We start from the raw sequence: 24688 nt of genomic DNA on the forward strand, positions 1-24688 counted from the left end.
TGGTGGCATTTGCTTGTTTCTTCCAGTATATCACAGATAATACTCAGCTGTTGGGTTTATGAGGTACTTACAATTGTAACTCAACAGACAAATCCTTTATTATAAAGAGAGAATAATGGGGATTTACAAAGCCGTAATTATACTGAGAGGGTTTATGCTTAAGGATGTATTAAAAGAAATACTATACACAAAATAACTTATTTTAAAAGAAATCCTCTGAACATTATCACCACTTATAGTAAGGGCTCTTTTGCCATAAAAGGGATTTTAAATGTATTTTGTGCTAAAGGATGCCCGCAGAACCAGCCAAGCTTCCCTACGTAGGCTGAAGTTGGTAGCATATACCTGTTTTATGGTTAGCAAATGATGATGAATGAGCAGAGCAAACCTTGAGCCCAAAACAAACCACACTAAAGGCAGATGATGCACTCCAGCAACCAGCCAAAGCACGTCAGCTGCTGCAAGCCTTGGCAGTGAGCGGGGAGCAGAGCCCGAGAGGTGGAGTGTGCCGTGCCCAGCAGCCGCGCTCTTGGTTGCGCGACAGGCACGAGCAGGGCGAGGAGCACATCCCAGCTACACATCAGCCCCTTGTAAGGACACCAGCACGAGTGGTAACACCCCTTAAGTAACACACCACCAAGGACAAGACCATGCCTTTGCACTGGTCTGTCTGGTCATGAAAGGCACTTGGAGACCCAGGAGCAGGATGCCCTAAAACATGGGGGATGTAGCCAGTATTTTGGATCTCCTGTTTCACCAGCAGCTTCCTGAGGACAGGTGTTCCCAGTGCACCAGAGACCGGTGGCTGGTTGCACAGCATTCCACAGGAGACCCACTCCAGTTACAGCCATGCCCTGAGGACGCTTTGAAGCTGGCTGCCAGCCAGCTTGTCCCAACAGTGAGAAAACACAAAAGCAAAGATGACTTTAAGCATCCCACTGTCTGAATTAAAGATGATGTTAGGTTTCACTTCAATATATTCCGTGATCAAAACATAGCTGAGTAGTTATTTCACTGTATGGCGAACATTTATTTTTTTTTATTTAGTAATGGTCACCAGTTTCCACTCTTGTTAAGTCACAATGACTTCTACATCTCCTCACAGTAAAACATGGAACTGGGAATCACAAAATCAAAACATTTTGTATAAATTTATTCTGAGATTGTTTTGACCATACCAGCTTATTGGTAAACTAAAATGGGAGAATCTGACCATTATTCAAGAAAATACAGCAAACAAAATTGGAATTACTTTCCCAAACCTCTTCTCTAAGATCAGTGATTTATTTTCCTAGTTTAGATTTTTTAAAATAACTGATTATTGGTATCAGTAACACGCAATTCTGTATTAGATCTTTAAGGTTACACCTGAACACATTAGAACAGTTGCTAGTGCAATGTACAACCAAAAAATATCCACTACTTCATTATTAATTGCTTCTATAGAGACAGGCACTATGATTAATTAAATGGTCAAGAGAATTCCAGATCCATGCAAAAGACACCAGTTGCACTAGTAATATGTTTCCTATGTATAACCTTTTCTTTTTAATATACTAATTACAGTGTTTTGACTTCTGGCATGGATCCCTGAACCAGTCAGGGCTGCAGGAAGGCAGTGCAACAGGAATGCACAGGGAGGAATAAAGTGGTAGGAGGCACTTGGAGTAAACCCAAGGCTCAAGGGGGCTGAGTGGTCTCAATTTGACTGGAGGGAGGACAGGCAGCATCACCTCTACTATCCCTCCACATCAGCATAGAGCTGGTGGTGATAGGAGGTGCTCAAAGCCTGCACCTCTTTTGCTCCTGCAAAGAGGAGAAAGACAGGGAAAACAGGGGACAGAGGCTCATAGTCTGATCCCTCTGATACATGATTCCATGTCCATGGGCAATACTAAGGCACAAAATATCCTACTTTCTCTCTTTTCCATTTCATTCAGAAAAAGTTTTCGTAATTGTTTAGTTTCCTGTTTAAAAGGACAGAGTTCAAGAAGTGTTTGGACAACGGTTTCAGGCACATGGTGCGATTCCTGGGGCTGTCCTGTACAGGGCAAGGAATTGGAGGCCATGATCCTTGTGGGTCCATTCCAGCTCAGGATATTCTGTGATTCTATGACAAAGCAAGTGAATTTAACAGCTAAGCTACAATGGATTAGAAAGCCACATTTCCAATTTTACAAACCAGAAGAGCTTTTGCTACACATAATATTTCAACTTTGGTGTTTGACCCTGAAATCTGAAAAAACCAAACAACAATCTGTGATTTTTGTATTTGGGATCAGTCATATGGACTACGTAATGGAAAAGCTCTATAATTTATCTGAATCATTATTTTATTTTGTTCTCTCATGGTTCCAATTGTTCATTGTTAATTAGATCCAGCCACAACAACTCATTGTGCAAAAGGCATACTCTGTTTTAATCAAAATCTTGGACGGCATTTTGGATGGCATCCTTGAAAACTTGGACAGAACACTCTGTGGTTTCCTCACCGATGAAGAATCAAAATTATTAACTATGAACACATCTTCCACTGGATGCTGACACTTATTATCAGATTACTTGATGAGCAGCTCCTTGTTTCATGAAACTGTTTTAGACTTCCTTCTGTTTTGTATCTGCTTTCTTCACTCAGAACAATAATGAACTGAAAACCTGACCCATAGGACACATCCATGATGAACTCTTAAATAATATTTTAATTTCCATTTTATGCTGTGCTGAAAATGATGCTGTAAACACAAAATATGACTGACAGTCTCATCTATTTGAAATCAGATCTTTTCACCTATAATCTTCAACTTATTTTCCCAATTGTTTTAGCATTTAAGAGAAATGGCCAGTGTTTGGGAATGAAACACACCAACAAGCTCATGCTTATGGACTGTATTCATAGATGTATTTTGGGGACAATGTACTGGTTTAGACTATCCTCACAGGTAGTTACTAGTGACAAAAATCTGAACAATGTTTCCTTGGCAGAAATTAACACAGCACACCACTTTTCTCTATCAATACATAAATTGTCATTTGATGAAACTTGATTTTGGTGCTGCTGTTTTAAGAACCTTTGCTAGGTTTTACATTTTGCTCCGTAAGATTTAGTTTTTTCCTTTGTGTCAGGCTGCTCAGCAACTTCCCATCAGAGTGAGTCCAGAGGCCAAGAAAGCGATAAGAGGGCTGGAGAACCTCTCTGATGAAGACAGGCTGAGAGAGTTGAGGTTGTTCGGTCTGAAGAGGAGAAGGCTCTGGGGTGACCTTGGAGCACCTTCCAGCACCTAAAGGGAGCCTACAAGAGAGCTGGAGAGGGACTTTTAACAAGGACATGCAGAGACAGCATAATGAAGAATGGCTTGAAATAGAGTAGGCTTAGATAAGATATTAGGAGGAAATTCCTTACTATGTGGATGGTGAGGCACTGGAACAGGTTTTCCAGAGAAGTTCTGGATGCCCCAACCCTGGACATTTTCAAGGCAAGGCTGGATAAGTCTTTGAGCAACCTAATCAAGTGGAAGGCTCCTCTGCCTATGGCAGGCCCCTTCCAACCTAAACCATTCTATGATTCTGTGATTCCTTGAAACAGCCACAAAATCAGCGTTTTAAGGGCTGTAAAGAGAAAATTACAGAGGTCTGTATACTGCAGTATACAAAATTGCAGAACCTAACACGCTGTCTACTCATCAGGTATGCCTGCTTGCTTTCCCCTTGCATTAATACAGGCAATAATAACACAATTGTTTTATAATAAATGACATTCTATCATAAATTATACTATCATCACTCTGTATTACAAAATTACAGGTAGATGTAAAAATCTGTTTGATTTTAATCTTCTAACTTTTTCAAACTATTTAAAGCTTTCAAACACAGTCTGGAAGGAAATCTAGTAAGCTCAGTTTGCACAGACGAGTGGTGATTTTGGATGCCTGGGCACTTTTCTGACCAACTGAAATGTCTTTAATGAAATCTTGTTTTCAGTAAGAACTGAATACCATCTTTCAGATGTTTTAGGTTACGCACTCTAAAATGGCCTTATGCCAAATCATGAGTCATTTTTGAAAATTTAAGATCCTGTATCTAGTATCAAAATCCAGCAAAAAATAAATTCCTTAACTATTATCAGAGTAGCACCATAGTTTGGAGAAAATGAAAGACCACTTTGACTAGTTTCCTTCCTAAAGCAAAATAAAACACAACAGCCAAGGTTTTTAACTGGACAGTTAAAAACAAACAAATAAACACAAAAACAAGCCTCTTTCTTAGATGGAGGAAAAAATATTTTAGATTGTTTACAAATTAAACAACTTCTGCCTGTGTTTCAGAAGAAAATCATAATAGCAATAACAAAAGCTTGTCTCCTTTTTTTGACATGGTACGTAATGCTACATCAGCCCATTTTAAGCACTGGGCCCCAAAAATTTTAAACTAAACATATCATATTTCTACCACTGAATATAAATGCTAAGGATCAAAATTCCCCAAAATTTACCTAGTAAAATTAGCATAAGTAGCAGTTTGCCTGTACAACACTTGAAGAATTAACATTCCAAAACCCTTAAAACTTTGCTTTGCCCTGAGAAAGGACACTGAAAAGCAGAGATTGATGAAAGAGCAGCCTGCTTCCTTGTCGCACAACTTTTGTATCTGTAATTCCAAGCAAGTTCTGCGAAGTGACTGACAGACATAGAGTTTCAGGAGGAAAAAAAAAAACCAACATAGCTGAAATTGTGTTGGTTGAATGCTACGGCACAGCAGACAGCAGCTCTATATGCCAGCACAGCAGGAAAAAAACCTCAATTGCTTTTAATAGACAGGCAGTTAGTGCAGCTAGTATAATCTGGAGTGACATTTTCCCCTGACTATTATGTAAGCTGAAAGCTAAACTTGTGCTTTTATACAGTATATTGCCTATCTTCAACACACTGCCTTATCAGGTTTCTCTCAATTTTAAACGCATTTTCGTAGCAAAGAAGGGAGGACTTATCACATCTTTGAGATTCCTTCTTAATATCCTATTTTCTTCCATTCTGCGTTCATGCTGCCACACAGACAGGCTTCAACAGGAACTGTTCTTTGTTCAGTTAGCATAGTTCATATTCTATGTCTAAAAACCTCTCTGAGAATTTTAACTCTCTACAGAAAATAATATAAAAGGTAACAAAAAACCCCAGCAAATTCAAAGAAAAAAATAAATCAAAAGATGAAACAAAGAAAAGATGGAATTAAAAAACTCAAGGGCAGTCAATCCATTTTACCAGCATCATTCCCTAACACCTCTTTTTCAAAATTTCAAGAAAAGAAGAGAAAAAGCAAGGAAATGGGTAGTTAGAGACATCACCATTTTTATATCCCAGGCATCTTCTAAAATGTGTGAACGTCTACCTTCGCAACAGCAATTATCCTTGACAAGATTTTCAAAATGGCACTCAGCAGCAGCCTTAGGGAGATCAGAACTTCCCACAGAAGGAGTAAAACAGATAAGACAGACCTGTTCTGCTAAAGCAGGAGTTTATGACTCCAAGATACTTAAATTAATAATTATTTTCTAATCTTTCTGTCCATCTATCTACTGTTACTCACCTCTGTGCTGCCCCTGGATAAAGCTGATAACTTAATCAGTAGCCCTTTCAAGACAGCCAGTTCCAATAAACTGACTTGTCTTTACTGTATTTTGATAGACAAATAAAGCTGTCTAAGTGCCAAGGACTGCATATTTAAGATTCAGTTCTCAAAGAAGCGAGTGATTAAAATCTAGTGATTTTGCAAGACAAGTTCATAAGGGCTATAAATACAACACCTAAGCATCAAAAGGCCTCACCAGCCAGACATCTGAATACCAGAAAGAGACACAAGGCATAAAAGAAATCAAACCTTCAAAAACAGCGTACCAAATTGATTAGGCAACACTGGAAGAATGAGTCTTACAGGAGACACTTTATTTTGTATATGTGGCAAACATGTTTATGATTTCTCTTAAAAGACTTATCTTGCATTATCCTGGTAGTACTTCAGGAGTTCATGTCCCACCTGCCTTCCCTGTGTATCCCACAATAACAACACTGCCTCCATTAGAAGAATGTCCCTTCCAGGTGCATATCACCTCCTGAAAAGGTACTAAAAATATCCTACTGCGATGCTTTCGGAGCTGCATCATGAGCAGTAATCTCTGACTCTCACAACCTGAAGCAGGAGAACTCAGCATATATGCACAGAAAACACTGCAGAGCTTGTTGGACCACCTATGGGTGCAAGAGAGGTGCTGACCACTCACCCAGCTCTACAGACCATGATGCAGTCTGCAAATCTCCCTCTCAGTCAGAACTGCAGGTCTGCTGAACCATCCCACTGATCTGCCCCGTGCATCTGACAGAAAGCCTGCTCCATGTGAAGCCTTCTCCTGGGAGCACAGAGGGGGACATGCTCCCTCATGGCACAAAACCCTCCCATAGACAGAGCAGAGCCCATGAGCACCCCTGTGAGCCATCCAGACACAGGATCAGAAAAAAAAAGTTTGGAAAAGCCTTACAGGAGGACTAAAATCTATGAAACTGCTAACAGGTTCACTCAGAAACCTCAAGATGCTCATGCAGGAAGCAGTGAGTGGAATTTCAAATATGAAATATACCATCTACCCTATACCAGACAATGCTCTATGTTTTCTATTGAAATTTAGTACAGGGTCTAACAAGACTTCCTATGCCCACTAGCTGGAGAGGGCTGTGAAATCAGCAATGGCTCATGGTCTTCCCCTTTTCAGAAAAGAGATTCTGAATGAGACAAGCAATGGGAAAAAAACAACCTTAAGCTCAACAGAAAGGGATTTTTTTCCTCACTACAGCAGCACAAAAACCAGATGGAAGGGGCATGTTTCCATCTCGCTTTCTTTGCATTGGTTCTTCTTTTATACCAGGTGCCAAGCTGGTGAGGCTGACAGCCATCTTCATTTACCCGGCAGACCCCAGCTGCAGGTAAGGGTTTTCACATTATGACAGTCCTGCTAACATTTTCCCTCTAATTATTTTTGTTCAGTGTTCTATTCTCCAGGTCCAAAAGGAAGGAAGAGCTTCAAACACTTGGAAGAGGTGCCTGCCCCTAAAGAGAATTATCCAGAAAAACTGCAATTCAGAATTGAAAAAGCCTAATGTCTTTTCTACAGAGGTTTTTTTGAGTCCTACATGCAGAAGAGAGATTTTCATTTATCAGGCAGCAGAAAGGGAAGGGCTTTCTACCAGGGGATTTTGAAATTCTTGGTCAAAGGTTAACTTGGTTTTTAACTTCAAAGCACAGAAAAACAGGGAGGTTGAAAGAATACAGTAAAACTTCAGAGGGATATAACCAACCTGAAGCCAGGCAATGAAGGCAGGTAAAGCTGCCTTCTGTGCTACACCTTTCCTTGCTCTTGGCTTCACAGGCAGTTCCTAAGAAGGGAGAAGGCAAAGTCCGTTTGGGAAAGTTTAAAATACAATCAGATTTTTCTGGCCGGCAGCACCAAAGATGGAAAGGCAGTTTCACTAATTAAGGTCTGAACTTCTGCTTCGACTTCAGTTTTTCATAATGCTACTAGATATTTTAAAATATGGTACTCATTCATTGCAGGGTGCAGCACCCGCAGGGCAGTGAGTAATGGTTTTACTCTTGCTTCAGTACTGGCAGCAGCATGTTGGACTGGAAAACGAACCTCTATTTCCTATCTATTTTTATAATCAGTTTATCTACCATCTCCTTAATTCTTACCCCCATATGCACACTAGAAACAAAACATTTAAATCTCAGTACTACGCTGAAATACATTCACAACGCTGCCATTGACAGCTCACCGGCGACACTGACTTGTAACTGAGGACAGCATTTGGCCCCAACCAGTACATCTGTAGTCTGTATGAAAAATTCATGAGCTAAATCTTTTCACTTCTTTTATAAATAGGAGACAAAACGAGAGAGTCATCACTTAGTCAGCCAGGGAATGATTCAAAATCTAAACCTAGGATATAATGTTAAGGAAAGGAACTGGTAATAGATACAAAGTATATTTTCTTCCCACAGCAGGAAAAAAGAACAAGATTGAGTTGTTCTATTTTATGCTGGCTTTTTTGTTGCTTCCATTAATTGGAAATGTATACAATACTAACTAAACGTAGCAATAAGAGACCAGACGCAAAACACAAATCTGTAGTATTACATGCCCCGATATATTTTGCTGCAGCCCTGAAGTCATGCATGTTACTGAGTTCTGGTTTACTTGCAAGCTTTCCTATTTCTCAAAACACAAACATTACTTCTGTATTTTGTGACCAGCTCTATATTATGAGGTGATACTAGCTGAGGATGTGACAGCTGGCAGGAACTTTTGAATCGAAGGGTCTCTTTCTAACTGATACACACAGAGCTCTGTATTAGCTCTCACAAGATGCACTGTTTACTAAAGATGATTACCCATGAGTAAATAATGAGTCATGATATCCTCCAAAAAAGCAAACACACAGAGTTAAAGAATAATTTCTAACATGGGTAACCAAACAGCACTGAAAATTGAATCACTTAGGTGCATTTGTCCTAATTAAGTGTTAAAAACCAGAAAAGCTATAGAAAATAGCCATAATCACATAAAAATATGTTGGAAGATCTTGAAAAGACTGCATCTCTTTTCATACGACTGTAAAGCACCATTTACAAATGGGTGACATACAAATAGCTAAATGCAGTCTTAAATATATGCAGGTACAAACAGAAAAGGGATTTTTTATTTGGACAACAAACACAAAGAAACCACGGCAATTTTGTCATTCTTGATGGATTACTACTCTGCCCTTACAAACAATTCAGACCAAACATATTGGAATTTAGGCAAGAAAGCAGCACAAGTTTAACACCATAATTAAAAATGAGCAGTTTGCATCCCTATTACATTATGTGTTATCAAATGACTTCCCAGCACTTTGGGAATTTAACATCAGGAAATTCACTTTCAGATGATCACCAACAGTGGTGAAATAGTCTCTCCTTCATTATTGCTATTTCCATATGCATCTTATTTCTAATGCTACCTTATACATTTCTAAAACCACCACTAGGCTCCAGAAGTTCCTCAAGGGAATATGATGACAGAATGAAGATTATGAAAAATAGGTTTACATCCACTATTCACCTGTAAGGATTTTGCCTAAAACAGTTTGCTCCCACCCACTCTGCAAAGCCACCCAGACACCTGTGAAGCTCATCAGCAGTTTTAGAAGACAAATTAAATTCAATCTAGTGATCCTTCTGACTTTGCAGCAGCTAAGAGTGGTGGCTCTGGAGTAACAACAGGAGTTAAAGACCATAAACATACTCTACTGGAACTGTGACTTCTCATTTAATCTTCTGAAATGTTGCCTCGTAAGAACTATACTGTAAGAAGCTGGATTCTTAAAAATGTATTAAAAAAAAATTTAAAAAATTTAAAAATTAAGAGCAGTAAGGATTATACGAATATAGGAAAAACCAAACACCCAAATTGCTTTCTTTGTGAATACCGCCATATCAGAAAAAGATCCAGTTGAAATGGGCATTGTCCAAATGTTAAGACTAATGTTCTTTACCTGACATGCTATGTTTTGAAATTAAGGATGTCAGGATATATTTTAAAATTTCATGAGGATGAGAGAGTCCCATTAGATTTCTTCACGCTGCTCTGCCATGACACCTCTGTTCAAACCCAGGTATGACCACCCCATTTTGGGGAGTGCTGCCCAGCTGGGGTACCAAGCAACTACAGGAACAAAAAGCAGTAATTCTGACATAGAGACAGGGTGCTTTTTCCCCTTTCTTCCCTGTGTACTTCTCCTAACTCTTGAATTTTTTGACCAACCTACAATCTTCACATACTTAGTTGGATTTTCTGAGATTATGTGATTTTAAATCAAAGTTTCACAAAAGCTGTTGTAATATTTTTAACACCTTTTTTTTTTTTTTTTGGAGAAGAACCAGACAGCCAATGAGATGGCCAACCACAGCATGGATCTCACAACCTGCCCTGCAAGTTTTATAAATTACAGACACACTTTTGAATTAGGGTCGCATATAACCTGCAATTCCACAAGGTCATCCTCCTTTTCTGGCTGACTGGTGATTGTTAAGATCACTGAAAAGGCACCAAGTAGCTTTATCTGCCAATGTTCCCAATAAGAGATGGCACTTTTTCCCTGACAATCCACAAACCTCAAAATACTACCAAAAAGAAAAGGAAAAGGAAGAGAAGATCAGTGCAATCAGAGCACTTCAACTAGAATAAAGACTCCTTTAGGGCACTTTAACTTCCAGTCTGAAGCTTAAAGGGAAAATTAAATAAAATCTAAAATGTCACACAGCGCTTACAAGATTGCATATGCTTACTTTAGGCAAATACCACTGAATCCTATTTTTTTGTGCATCTTGCTTTATATTATTGCACACGTTTAACTAAAGAAAAAATCACACTTAGCTAAAGAAATACTTTAATGTATTTTCCTTTCTCCTTTCCATGATGTAAATGTCCCATAGTCTCAATGTTGTTACACTAGAGTTAAATTAGGTCAAAGGCATTTAGTGTTCAAAACCAGGACATGTCACTAATACCAAAAATGATCATACAACATAGGACTTCAGTAGTTGCCTACCCCTCATTTTACTTAAGTTTTAGCGTTCTATAAAACACAGCTGCTGGTGCTTTACACAGCTTAATTCCTATCAACCACTTCCAAGGTGTAATACCATCACACATGGACCAAAGTATAATATATAAATCCACTAGATAAATTTAAAAAACTCTTACTTTTTACAGTAACCTTCTACCATTACTTCCAGTCAATACAGACAAGGTCACTAACAGATGTATACAGACACTTCACATCACACAGTCTGTTCTAGTTTAATTCCCACTCTCTATTATTTTTCCAAATCCTGCCTGAATTCTTTCCCATTTAATCTCTTCTGGTTAGGAAAGAAAGAATAAGTAAGGAGCAGTACACAAAAGGGAATGTGGTGCTCTGGGACTGGGCTTGTATGACCTACATGAAAACAGTACAAAACTGAGAAGAGCTGGGATAGCTGTAGCATGACGCCATGACCTCTGTTTACAGCCACAAATTACATCAGCAAAGTGACAGTGTTCTGTGTGACCCTGCATTGCCTAATTTTCTCTTTTTTATCATTACTGTGCCTGTCTTCACTTTACCGATCCTAGTTACTTCCTCCAATTTGATAACGGTCTAACCAAACACATACTTCTACACGTCCAAGCAGAAGACCCAATTTTACTGTCAACACAGCCAGATCAAAGCAGCTAACCTGTTATGGAAACAGCAAGGCCAACACCCTAATAATGCCCCAATTTCTTCTGTTAACCAAAGAGATAAAATTATTCTTAATTAACAATGTGTAATTCAGCAGAAGCATAACTTGAACATAAGTGCTGAAAGAAAGTGAAATTCATTAACTGAAAAATACAATGCATTTACTCCCAGAAATTCAGCTACTGATCTACAAAATGTTCAGAAGATACACAGATACGTGCTATGCTGCACATTCAGAGATAACAAAACAGTACAGTGTCTTAATTCAGTAGGTTTTGCTCTATTTGTTGAATTACATAATGTTGATTAGAGGACATTAGCTTGGATTACAAAGGGAAGAGCATTAATTGCATTCAGTATCAATACCACTAGCTAACTGACATATAGGAGTATAAGAAGCCTTGAGCTTTCACAAACTTCCACCAAGTTTTCCGTGAAGATATCAGTGAATAAGAAATGCAATAATATTCAGCAATGAGATTCCACATTATGACAGGAAAAAAACAAAACAAAACCTAAACCTAAGGTAAGGGTCTGAAGAAAAATACATAAGAGCATAGTATAAACTTAATCCCTAAATCAACATATTAGACTTGCCATATACACAGATGCAGATGGCTGGGTAAACTGATTCCAAATTTAGCACTGTAGATAAAATTACTTCCATCTTAAAAACACCCTGTAAGCAGATCATTTTGCTCACGAAACTGTTGAGCTTTGGAAAACAGCAAGCTTGTATCACCTACAATTTTTGCTTTTCTCAATTCTCCAGCCATAATAGCCACTGAAGACAATCCCATTAAGTTTCATTTTGGAGTCCTGACCCTGACTTCAAACATTGCAGGAAGACATGCATTTATTGAACATATGTAATGTTGACCAAATTTCAAAAATCATTGTTGGGATCATGGCTTTTTTTTTTTTTTTTCTGACATATCACTTCTGGGCACTACTCAAGGTCATAACCTGCCTGTAATACTCACTGAGACTTTTTCACACAGAAATGAGGCAGTAATTCCACCTCTTTTGTATTATTTAAAAGGTAGCTTGTCCACCACTATGAACATCATTGCAGAAAACACATCCAAGTAAACCAACTGTACAGTACCACAAAGACTGCTGGCATCTGCTGGCTATAACTTAGTAGCTCAGATTTGCTATGCTGAGACAGAATATAAAAGGTATGACACCAGACATCATTTTTTCTGACTCAAAATCATTGACCAAAAAAATGCAAAAAGCATGCAACAAACACAAATCCCCGAAGATTATCCTCAATACAGATAAGCTCAGCAAAAGTTAAGCGATTAAACTCTAACTTCTGATCTGTCCATCTGCTTTCCCCACTTTGTCCTGCTCTCCATATGGGAAAACAGGTGAGGTCTTGAATTACTCATATGTAGCTCTGTAGTTTTGCCCACACCCTTCTTCCTGTTACACCATCGCCCAAGTGTTGTGAAATCTGGAGCTCCTAACAGAGATTGCAGATCTTCACACAGCAATAGGTAGAACTCAATCCTATCCTATCACATGCCTTGCAACATCTGCCAGGTTGAATCTCTCAAACTCTTCCTGCCTAATGCTCTTTCTGGGTTTAAATATTTCTTCTCTTAAAGAAGAAAAAAAAAAAAAAAAAAACTGACATTGAGGTTTCCACAATCCTAATTTGCAAATTGTTTCAAGCTCTTTTAGATTAGATTACCTTTCAAAGAAACTACTCTCATGTCCCAAACACAGACTGTGTAGGGCTCACAATGCCTTTGCTTCTTTCAGCTGCCCATGTTCACACAAATGGCTTTCACTCTCTCCAGGAGGTCTTTGAAAAAGTACAGGATGTTCCACTCATCCAGAGCTATTTAAAGGAGCAAGACCTAAAGAAATGTTGACAAGATTAGGCATGATGTGTAAGGAAACACTTAGCAAGAAAACATTAGAAAAGAAAATCAGACCGTAGATTTGATCTTGTAGATCTGTGCTTCAGTGGTAAAGGTCTCCCTTTACATATCTTCCTTGCACCATCAAATAATTAATTCAGCTACAGACTTGTGATCATCAAAACAGACTACAGCTATATTTATAGACAGACACATTTTGAAGAGGCTGAGGTCAAGTTAATTTGGCTTGGAGCTGAACTTCACAAAGAGGAGTCCAAGCTTTTTGTCTTATTGCACACTATGTTTGCACAGCCAACAAGCAATATCCTGCCAGCAATCCAATTCCCTTTTCCTTCTATCTTGATCAGAAATTGCTGATAAGCTTTCCTGCTAGTCCTAAACTAAGAAAATAAAGGATGTTAAAAATATTGAGAAATTAATTTTTTTCAGGAAAAAGGCAATGTTGATGTTGTTGTAAAACACAGGTCAAACTGATGTGAACTTATATTATAGGCATGAATTTCTAGCTGCCATTTGTGGAGGAGCTCTATCTATGAGCAAAGGTAAAGAGATGTCTGGTACACCCCTGGCTGCCAGCCAGTGTCCACACTGGTCCCCACAGGGCTGCCTCATGAGTAGGTGTAGCAGTAATGGGAGAGGGAAGAATGCTTGAGTTCAGGTTTTGCGGCTGCAGTTCTGCCACTTGCTTTCAGAATTTGGTTTTCTTACTAGAGAGACAAGTAACCCTAGAAAGAGACTTCTGAAAAAGCACAGGGAGCCAAACTGGACAGAAAAGGTCTAGGGAGAAGGGAGGGCAAAGGTTCACAGAGTAGTCTGCTTATGTAAATTTGGTCCTTTACATTTACATTCCTATGAGCAAAGTATAATCAGAAAATTACTACTAAACAGCAGGCAAGTCCTGGCTCCTTTTTAAGCCTATAATTCTTTCTATGGGATCAAAGGCAATGATCCTGAGAATTTGCCTCTTATGTGCAAAGGTGAGAGCATGAATTCTCAGATTTCTAAGTTTTAAGCAAGCTCATAGCTCTGATCTGTGCATGGAAAATGTGTTTAGAGCACCTTTTAAAGTTACAGAGATGCTTCAGTTGTTTGTGTAGAGAGAAGCAATATAATTTGTTCTGTTAATTTGGTATAAATTCATAATTTTTTTTCACTCTCCTGAATGTATTATGGGAAAGCCTGGCAGACCAGCTTACTTTGAAAGTGTGCTCTACACTTTCCATTGAATGAATCTACCTTAAATTATTTTGTATTTCGCTCAGCTTTATCAAAGTGGACTGCAATTCTCTTTGAAAACCTTTTCAGAAAGTTTCAGTCAAGGAATGCCTGAGGATGGAGAGGACCTCTGCAGACTGTCCAGTCCACCACCCTGCTCAATCAAGCAGGGTCACCTGGAGCAGGTTGCCCTTGACCACATCCACGTGTTCTTTCAGTATCTCCAAGGACAGAGATGTCACAATGTCTCTGGGCAACCTGTACCAAGAGTCCTGCTATTTCTGCAGAAGTAGCAAAGGAAATGTTTGGGGTTGGGCTTTTTTCTATATGCAAAACTTTAAATTCTTTTTCTTTCAACTACTCGAATTCTATTCCTTGGAAGAGAACCTGAAACTTGGCATGAAATGAAGAAATGAAAAGGATGAATCCTGCTGTACCTGTGAAAATAAAAATCTATTCAAAAAGGGAAAATGGGGGAGAGGGGCTTGCCTAAGTTTATTTGTGCTTCACAAACACTTCTTGCAGTATTTGAAAAAAAACACATTTCATCCAGTTCCTCGAATTTACAAGCTATCAGGTATTTCAGAAGACATGAAGACATCTGAAAACAGAAGGGAGCACACTCTATATACATATGGTTTTCCGTATACATGGTTCCATGCAAGGAAAGTGGCACCAAATAGAAGCCATTGCAGAGCAAAAGCAAGGAGACTTGTCCATGTCACTGCAAGTAGGATGGAGAGATGAGGATGGCTAGCTCAGGGAACTGCTCTATAGAGACAGCATGACCAGAGCCCTTCCTCCATTGGGAATTATAGAACCCAGCACTTTCCCCAGGTCATGCTATTCCCACTTGTGCCTAACCTCCAAGCAAGGAAAGCCCTTCCCAAAACTAAAAGAGTGCTTTGATATGAGGTTTCTTGAAGAGATAACAGTAGAAGATCCTTCTGCCTTGCAAAACACACTCCCACCATCCACCCACTGGAAAGTCATGGCCAGAATGGCTGCAAGCACATTCCCTGCATCCTACCGTGAGAGTGGCAGCGGGTGAGATTCATCTTCCCTGGGCAGAGGATGAAAGCAAACAGGCTTCCTAGGAGGCCTGACTATCAGAGCAGTCTCTGGGTTCTCCCAGAGTTCAATGCAAATGAAAACAGCTGCCATCAAGATGGTATCTTGTGCAACAACCTACTCGGCAAGAAAGAAGGCTTCGTGCATTTTGAAGGCTACAGAGGCTATCACCATTTCTGTCCAAGTCTCACAGCACATGTCAGTGCTCACATACACAGCCAGCAGAACTGCCAGGTAGGGGTGCAGGGAGGGAGATGCCAAATGGCAGCGGGACTGGGGACAAAAAAACCCCAAAGAACTCAATACTCAGAAATGCAAAAAGTCAAGAAGGCAAAAGCACAGTTCTGGGCAACACAATAGCAAGTGGGGCTCCTGTCATTAGTTTATCCCTTCTGATGGCAAGACGACCCTGTAAAAAAGAACCAGGTGCATGGCAGCTGCCTTCAACATCAGCTAGATTCAGAACTGAAGCAACTGACAGGACGTGCCAAGGGGAAAGAAGGTCAAGGATGCTATCTCCATGCATAAGACTCTTCAAAAAAATGAAATGTCTCTAGCATCCCTCTCCCATTTGTGGCAAAGGAGAAAAGTGTGAGGTGTCTGAGGCATGGGAGTGGGGGCAGGGGAAACAGGACAAGCAGGAGAAATAAAGAGAGCAAAACAGTTTGCAACAATTAAATACAATTTTGGGTAAACAGGTTAGATACCTTCATGGCGGCAGAGGTGATTTTGAGCTCAAAATTCACAACCAGTGAAAAATTACTGTTACACACGTATAACGCAAAGGCAAGGACCACATGCTCACAATATTCTACATAACCAACTGCATTCCCTGTGATCTGATTCCAAGCTTCCTGGTTTCAAATAAAGTTAAGAGGAGGTATAGTTTTCAAGGATGACAATTATTACATAGGGCTAAACACCCTGAAAAGTGAAGCAATCCCATCCATGCACTCTGAACCTCAGTCTACCTGCATATAATCAAAGACACCTGAATTAAGGCTGCATATAAAATCCTTATTCTGGTATTTCTTCTCCTTTCTTTAACCTTAATAATCAGCAACTTCTGCAGTTAAATTGTTGATCCAAGTTCTCTGGCCCAAGCTGTTTTATTCTGGTCACATAGAGAATTTCAATAAACTAAATCACTTCAGGAAGTCACATCAGTAAATCAGGCACAACACAAAATATATGCAGTTCAGCACCACATAGGAAGTACTCTGTGTTCCAGACACAATTTTCTCTGTATTTTTAGAAATAAAATTATACTTTAATATCTAATTGAAGCAATTATATTGCTTTAAAAATTAAATTTGTCACAAATACTCTACAGAGGAATATTCTTTTAGTGCATATGTGCGTGGTCATGTATATTCTGGAATTACATGGCTATAACTCTGTACAGATTCTTTTCCTGTTTATCTAACTGGATAATGCATTTCACCTTATCTTTTTTTAAAGAGAAAAAAAGCAGTATGGAAAGACACCTAACTTAAAAAAAGACTCAAGATAAACCCTTCAATTTCCTGAAGGGAGGAACACAGTTATTTTAAAGCCTTATAGATAAATGCTACAGGTCATAATTATAGATTGACGCACTTTGCATACAAACATGCCACATTTTAGAAAAAGACATATGAAATATTAAAACAGAGCCAGGGACAAGTTAATAAATCATGGGAATAAAACTATTTTAATATAAAGCTAGAAAACAGTATAAAGCCATATGAAAGCAAGCCTACTTGTCAAAAGTTGCAAGAAGCTAGGCAAATGGACCAGGAATGATTTTGTGCTAAAGATCAGAGGAAAAAACAATGTTAAAGAAGAAATAGCTTCAATTTATTAGTGCTCATTCTTTCCACTGGTAGGAAACCAAGCAGCAGCACTCCATACCTGCCAAAGTATAGCTGGGCTGGAGCACATGGCAAGGAGCTGGCATAGCAGAATCAAGAAAAAAAATGCAAAGTCATGAGTGGGAGGTGTGGAGGTAACAGGACACTAACAGGGGCCAAGGTGCAAGACCAAGTCAGTGGAAGAAAGATGTGAAGGTCTACAAATGAAAACATAAGAAAGGAAAAGGCCCACAGTTCAAGAACCTTGTATAGATGTAGATAATGACAGCAAACGTGACACACGACTCAAGGAAGCCAACTTGCAATGCTGATGAAAACAGCTCTTCTTACCCACAGAAGTATATTTTTCTTGTGAATGTTTTGAAAATGGTTCATCCATATGCATTTCACTAAGATATCAGTTAGTGAGCAATTGTTCAAGGATCCAACTACTTATGTAGTTGACAGATACTTCTAATTTTCTTCAAAGAGCTCCTTTATTTTCCTACACCACAGCTGTTGCAAAGCACATCTTACTGTCAAGCAGCACTGGTGCTGTACCTGTGGCATGCAGTTCATGCCAATCAACTCCCATAAAGTATTCAAGAAGATACTCAAACATCAGCATCAAAATAGGCAAAAAAATTAGCAGGTGAGCAGAATGAACTTTCACCCAAAATAAATCATCATTGTGTATGCAAATATCCAAGTGATTTGGTTCTATATGTATCAACTTCACTCCACCCAATAGAAGAAAGACTTACATTTAGTTTGACTCTAAATTGATGAGACATTGATCTTCTTGCTCTGTTTTCTACCTTACTATTAGGCAGCTTGACAATCAGTCCTTTTATTTGTTCCAATGGAAAAACAGAACCCTAATTTATTGGGTTAGGTTCACCAGAGGACACAGAACAGTTCTGTAGTCTAGAATGATCACACTGCTTTCATGCGTATAATCTAATTATAACATAAGAGTATTTGCCCTTTTAGTTCATCGGTAAAAATTATTACAGCTTCTCTATATTTAAGACACTTGAGGATATAAAGTATTTTTTAAACTGTGGTTTAATCCTTTATTCTTTCACTAGTTCACTAGTTTCACAGGATATTTAATTTCTAATAAGCTAAAATGGGTTAGAATAAAATGAGATTTTTTATGACCAAAAGCATTTAAAATGGAATACTCAAGTTAACTTTCGTATTTCAAAAAAATCCCATTTTATTGCTTTCAATTTACTCCTCGCTAGTTGCAGGCTTACATGCACTTTGGCATTGTGACCATACACTGAAAAGGTTAACAGCAGAAACAACTTTTCCAACCCGTCTTTTTACTTGCATTGTCCCCCTACCATGACCATATTTAAATTAAGTAGTTGTGATGAACAATGGAAACAATCTCATTCACGTGTTGTGAATTAAATGAGAGAAACAACTTATGCAAGACTCAATTACTTTATTCAAAATGTCCTCTTGGACCACATACAGCTGATGAAATAACACAGAATTAAAGAAGTACAATTCTTTAATCTTTACACAGAAATTTATAGTCTGCCCTTGATTTTAATGATGAAGGTTCTCATAACACATGCATTGTTTGTTTAGTTATCCCTGTACAATATATAAAATCCTAGCTCATCCCTAAGAAGTGAGATTATTTCTCCACTGCACCATTAATGAAACATTTAAAAAATGTCAGCAGTACTGCTGCCACACTAGCGGCCATGAGAATTATTCCACTAACTTTTTTGATGGGATAAATTAAGCCAAGGAGTTCCCTGGACTAAGACTTCCTCACCCACCCAGAGGCATTCCTTCAGTTAAGTAGATAGAAGGAAAGTGCCTTGGTAGAATTCTGCTGTCATACACCTGCAGAGCTGCCAAACAGCTTTTACTTATTTACTTAAAGGGGGCCATGCAGGAGAGAATCTAGGATTATATACATAGCCACTTCTGGTATCTGGAAAGAAGGGAGCAAAGACAAACTGTGGAAATATTAGGAAAAACCTTCCTGATTGATCCTCTAACCTTTTCCGACAGAGAATTCACATATTTAGATTCCGGCCATAATCTCTGCAAACCCATGGCATGGATGTGGTGTCTCAGTCCCTGCAGTTAGGTGGAGAGTGCCCCAGCAGTATCTCCACCTTTCCTCCAGAGGCCAGATTCTCATGTTTTGGAAATCCCACAGGAAAAAGGACAAGATGGAGAAAAGATGCAGCACTGCTACCCTGCACCTTGCAGTACAGCTCTGCTTTCTGCCATGACAGCTGTCTCTCAAATTAGTTTGGCTGAGAAAATTAGCACTTTCCAAGTCCTAGAAGGAAACCCAAGGCATGAGGGCTCACAGTAACTGTGCGCTTCTCCTGCCTTCCCTCATCTCAGCCTATTTATCTGAGCTTCTTTCACATGCATGCCTCTTTTGCCTTCTTCAACTTTCAGTAACACGCAAACTCCAAATCAGTAAACCAGAATTTGATGGTGGAGAGATAATGAGCTCCAGAGTTTCCTCTTCCAAGGAGCCAAAATTCCCGGTCTCACCCTTCCGGTAGCAAATGAGATTCTTGCTGGAGGACGTCCTCCCTCAAATCAGGTGGATTTTCTTGAGGTTTTGTCCCTTGACTCCCTTCCAAATGGAATCAAATTTCAAGACAGGCTACGCTAGACAATAAACTCTGACAAACTTCCCTGATTTAAGTTTAGCAGTCCTTCTCCTCCCTACTTTCTCTTGGCTGGGTTTTTACACATAGCCAAGAGGAAAAATCCTGCTCACCACCAACAACAGGAAAACTAGTAGAGGATATATGCCTACCACAGGTATGCGTTATTCTGCAAGGTTCTTCATAGAACACCAGTATCTGTTACCACTAACAACTTTCTCCCCTTCACATCCAAAAGGGAAAAAAAAACCAAAACAAAAGGCAGCAAACAACCATATACTGGACAAGGGAAGTACAACATGGACATCAGAGAAAGCATGTCTTACGACTTCAGATGTCCCACTACTGCAAACTCTTTGAAAAATACCTGAAGAAACCTGTCTTCAATGTAAGCAGCCTTCAACAAAAGCACTTTCACTTTTTCCAAAATCACCCATGTCATCCTCACATAACAAATGATCAGATAATAAAATTAATGTCATAGCATATAGGAGAGTGTATAAAAACACCACCACCTTCTATTAAGCAAAAGAAGATTCTCACAAAGAAAGAGACAGCACACAAAAAATTTGACTTTACATAATGACATGGATATGCAAAGAATTCCAAAAAGACTGAATAATGTGGAGTAGCCATGATGTGCTCAACACCAGCTCATACAAGACTTTATACAAAACCAGTAAAAATCAATGGCAGATTTTACATCAACTCTAAGAGACTTTGGTTTGAGCCCTTTCAGTTCTGGAAATCAGACCCCACAGAGTTAAAAGCAGATAAAAACCACAGTTAAATCCTGCCTTTTCCAACATGGAGCCATAAGACATTTGAATTTCCATCCAGCAGCAGTGCCCTTGGTTTCACAACTGGTACGTCAGGACTAGATTATTCCATCATTAGCAAGTAACAATGGAACACACCAGCTCATCCAAAGGTCACCAATTCAAATAAACTGGAAAAAGGCTGAGACTAATTTAAGGGTCCTGGGACTAATATGAAGGGTGATTTCATGCCAGTTAGTGGAAAAGAAAAAAAAGCCTTGTCAGGAAGGAAGTAGGCATACACAGTTTCATGTAACTGTTGTTGTTATTGTGCCTTAAACAACTGTTACATGAGAAAGTGAAGGGCTATACTTTCCAGTGATTTACTCCAGCTTCTTCTCTTTAAAAATGCCCATATGTTCATATAGCTGTTTTATTCAGAGTTCAAAATAAGGGAGAGAACTCAAGACTCTCTGTGAGGCAATGCAACTAACCAATGCAACTGCATTGACTATGGTAAAGTCTCCTGAAAATTACCTTGTTGTTACAGAAATTTCTTATTAAAGAGCAAACTCTTAGCTCTGTTGTTTTGGTTTTTCTTCTCAAATGTTTATTCAGAAGGGAAAACAGGAACCAGAAAATCTAGAAAATTGTTTCAACACACAAGTAGTAGTGAACTATAAAAGGAAAACAAGCCATTTTTTATATAAATATCCAGTCTATCAATTATGCAAACATATATTTATGACAGACTAAGTTTTGCAAATAAACACTAAATATGTTACTATAACTAGCAGATGGCTCAGTTCGAATGCACGAATTTTGTGTTAAGTTAAAATACTAAAGCGAACACGGCTTATACTGTAGAAAAAAAAAATGTCCCGTTTGCCTTCCTGGTCGAACCTGATATTTATTACAGGATTTTTAACCTGTGTTTCGCCTTCCTCCATCCGGATCACACGGGGGAAAACAAGGTTTCAGGGGACCACGGGGCTGTGGGGCTCCTACCACTCACCAGAACAGGTGCGATCCTTCCTTCCTACCGGCACCTGGCTTCGTGGGGCTGACAATTCTGCCTTTTCCTTTTTACTCGCGCGCTGCCTGATCAATCCACCCACTACTGCTTCCAAGCCTTCCTCGTCTATATTTAGTTAACAATTAACACATTTGGCTCTTTAACTTCGCGGATTTCTGTTGTTGTTGCTGTTGTCGCCGCCGCTTTAGAAAGTCAAATAGAAAACTTCAACGGATAAACTCTTAACGGGGAAATACCACCTATGCTGCAAACATAAATAAATCAGGAAGCGCCGGCAGCCGCCGCTCCCCGCGCCCGGCCCCGCCGCCCCCCGCGGTGATGAATACCGGCGCTGCCGCGGCTCCGTCCCTGCCCTCCCCGCCGGGCCGCGCCGCCGCTCGCCCCCCGCCGCCCCCGGATGCTGCTGCGGGCGGGCGGCGCCCCGACGGGCCGGCGGAGCTCTGTCCCCGACAGCGTTTGCGCGCCGCTGCCGCCGCTCTCTCTCCCCGCCGCTGACAGATAAATATAGTGAGCGGCCGCGGAGCGCGGCTCGGCTCCCCCGCGCTCGCCCCGCAGCTCCCCGGGGGCGCTCCGGGACGCCAACCTGCGGAGCCGGCACCCCCTGCTCGCCCACGCCCGCGGTCGGGCGCGCTGCCCGCCGAGCGGCAGCCCGGCTGGCTCGGGGGACTTACCGGCGGAGCGCCTGCCCCGCGCCGCTCGCCGCCCGCCCGGGCGCGGTGCGGTGCGGTGCCTCTCGCCGCGTCCCTCCCGCCAGCCGCCGTCTGGCTGCGGACGTGACCTGGATTCCCCCCGCCTGCGCCGCCGCCTCCCGCGGGGCCGCGCACACGCCGCGCCGCGCTGCGCCCCCCCGGCCCGGCCCGGCCCGGCCCCGCCCGCCCCGCCGCCAGCGCTCACCTCCGGCCGCGGCCACCCGACCCGCCTCGCCTCGCCGCGCCTCCCCGAGCGACGCGCGGCGGAGCGGAGCCCGGCGCCGCGTTACGCAACGCGCCCCGCGGCCCCTCCGCGCCGCGGAGAGGGTCGCCGGGAGGCGGGCGCGGGGCGGAGGGAAACCGCGGCGGAGCCGGAGCCAAAACCGCCCCCGGCGGCCACTTGTAGCGCCGCTGGAGCCGGGATCCCCCCAGCCGCGCCGCGGCCCCGCGGGCGGTGCCCGGCAGGGCGGGCCCCGGGGCGCCGGCAGCGACCGCTTCGCCCCGGGGGCTCGGGAGGAGAGGTGCGGGCGCGGCGAGCGGCTGCGGGCGGCGGGACAGCCGCTGAGCCGCGACCGCGGCGCTTTCCGCCTAGGATATTGAAATGCCGTGGCCGCGGGTCGTCCTGTCGGAGGGACGCGGGCACGGCAAAGGAGGAGGATGCCCCGTGGTCCGAGGCCGAGGACAGCGGCACCCGCTAACAACTGTGCCGCGCCTCAGCCTCTGGAGTCGGCAGCCAGGGCAGCCGCGGCTCTGCGCAAACACAAAGTTAAAAGGGCTTGTTGATGGCACGTCCTGCATCCGGCTGGATTGTCCCGCTGTTGACTCGCATGCTTTTCCCATGGGCTTTGACAGGCACACCCTGCTGCGAGGCCTCTGTCCCAAGGGTGCGGGCAGCCTCGGCGGCTGCTCGTGGCTGGCAGTCTCCTCTCTTCAGGGATGCCCAGTGAAGGCTCTCCCCTTGCCCACACATCTCTGAGCTTGGGGAGCCAAGGGGTCAGGCTTACCCAGCCGCCCTGCTGACAGCTGATCCATGCAGGAGTCAGCAGGAATGAGGTGGCTGTAACCAGCACACCGGCTCTGACAGGAAAATGAAGACTGATGGGCCTCTGGACTACTAAACCGGGGTAAATCTGGTCTCAGAAACATGATCACCCCACCTCAGGCCAGCACAAATGCTGCTCCTTGCTCTCAGCAAGGCAAGCAGGTCTGGGAGCCTGTATGTTTCCTGGCCTTCAGTCATGCTGAGAAGAATGTTCTCAGAAAAAGATGACAGTACATCCCCACCACCCATCTCTAATTCATGAGGCAGGGAAAGCAAGGAAGAAGTACCCCGAGTCTCATTAGCAGCTATCAGCTTGAGCAAGTAAGATGGCGTCTGAAGTAACAGGCGTGAAAGCAATAGCTACTTGAAAGAATAAGATCAGTTTGTTTTTCCTTAAGGAATTACAGGAATATTAAAGCCTTCTTGCAGTTATAAATCATTTAATGCAAATCATTTAATCCAAACAGAATTTTTACAGGCTCATGAGGCTCACTCATTTTGCCAAGAGTGAGTCATGTACAAATAAAATGAAACCAACAAAGAAAAGAGCTCTCATACCATGTGTATGTGGGTGATCCTTTGAAAAACTTGTAATTATTTTTTTAACTCTACCACAGCCAGGAAGACAGGTTTGTAAAGCAAGAGCAGACCTTGATAGCTGTAGCCTATCCACATGTACTTTTTCCTTCACTCAGAAAGTAACACAACAGGTCCCTTGTCAGGTTAACAACAGTAATACCTGTCTAATGTATCAGCAGTCCCTCAAACGCTGTGATTTCAAACCCAGTTGTGTGCTGACATACTAAGGCAGTGAAAGACTTTTCAAAAATATGAAAATAATGTTAAGTGATTAATACTTAGTAAAGATTGCAGTACGCAATTAATCCCTCGCTTACGGGTTAGTTAAGGACTTGAGTTAGACTTCATTCTTCACTCCCCGTGTCATAAATATGTGCTGCTAAACACAGAGCACAGCATGAGCCAGTGGGGTGGTGATGCACTGCTCTGAAATGACTAAAATGCAGGGACACAAAGCCATGTGATGGTGAGAATGGGAGCCTTAAAATGTGTCATCATCCCCATAGAATGAAACCGACACTGAATGCCATTCACTGATGGCAACAGCAAATATTTGTGGATACCAGAGAGGTACCACTTCCTCCTATATTCTGATGCCAATT

At 41.5% G+C, this 24688-nt stretch overlaps 1 protein-coding gene across 12 annotated transcripts in view; it reads right to left on the minus strand.

Moving 5' to 3' along the window:
- The window catches only part of THRB (thyroid hormone receptor beta), a 156383-nt gene extending 133621 nt beyond the window's left edge, over positions 1-22762 (minus strand). For 4 of the 12 annotated variants that reach the window (XM_058832715.1, XM_058832708.1, XM_058832713.1 and 1 more), the window contains exon 1: positions 22448-22628. The gene's annotated coding sequence lies outside the window, so the exon portion shown is untranslated. Of the gene's footprint in view, positions 1-13011; positions 13029-21755; positions 22021-22447; positions 22629-22670 lie in introns of those variants that run through there. The other 8 variants (XM_058832719.1, XM_058832709.1, XM_058832717.1 and 5 more) reach the window with 6 other exon arrangements.
- Between the last annotated feature and the right edge of the window lie 1926 nt (positions 22763-24688).

Source organism: Poecile atricapillus, chromosome 2 (genome assembly GCF_030490865.1).
Source record: "Poecile atricapillus isolate bPoeAtr1 chromosome 2, bPoeAtr1.hap1, whole genome shotgun sequence".
Classification (NCBI taxonomy): Eukaryota; Metazoa; Chordata; class Aves; order Passeriformes; family Paridae; genus Poecile; species Poecile atricapillus.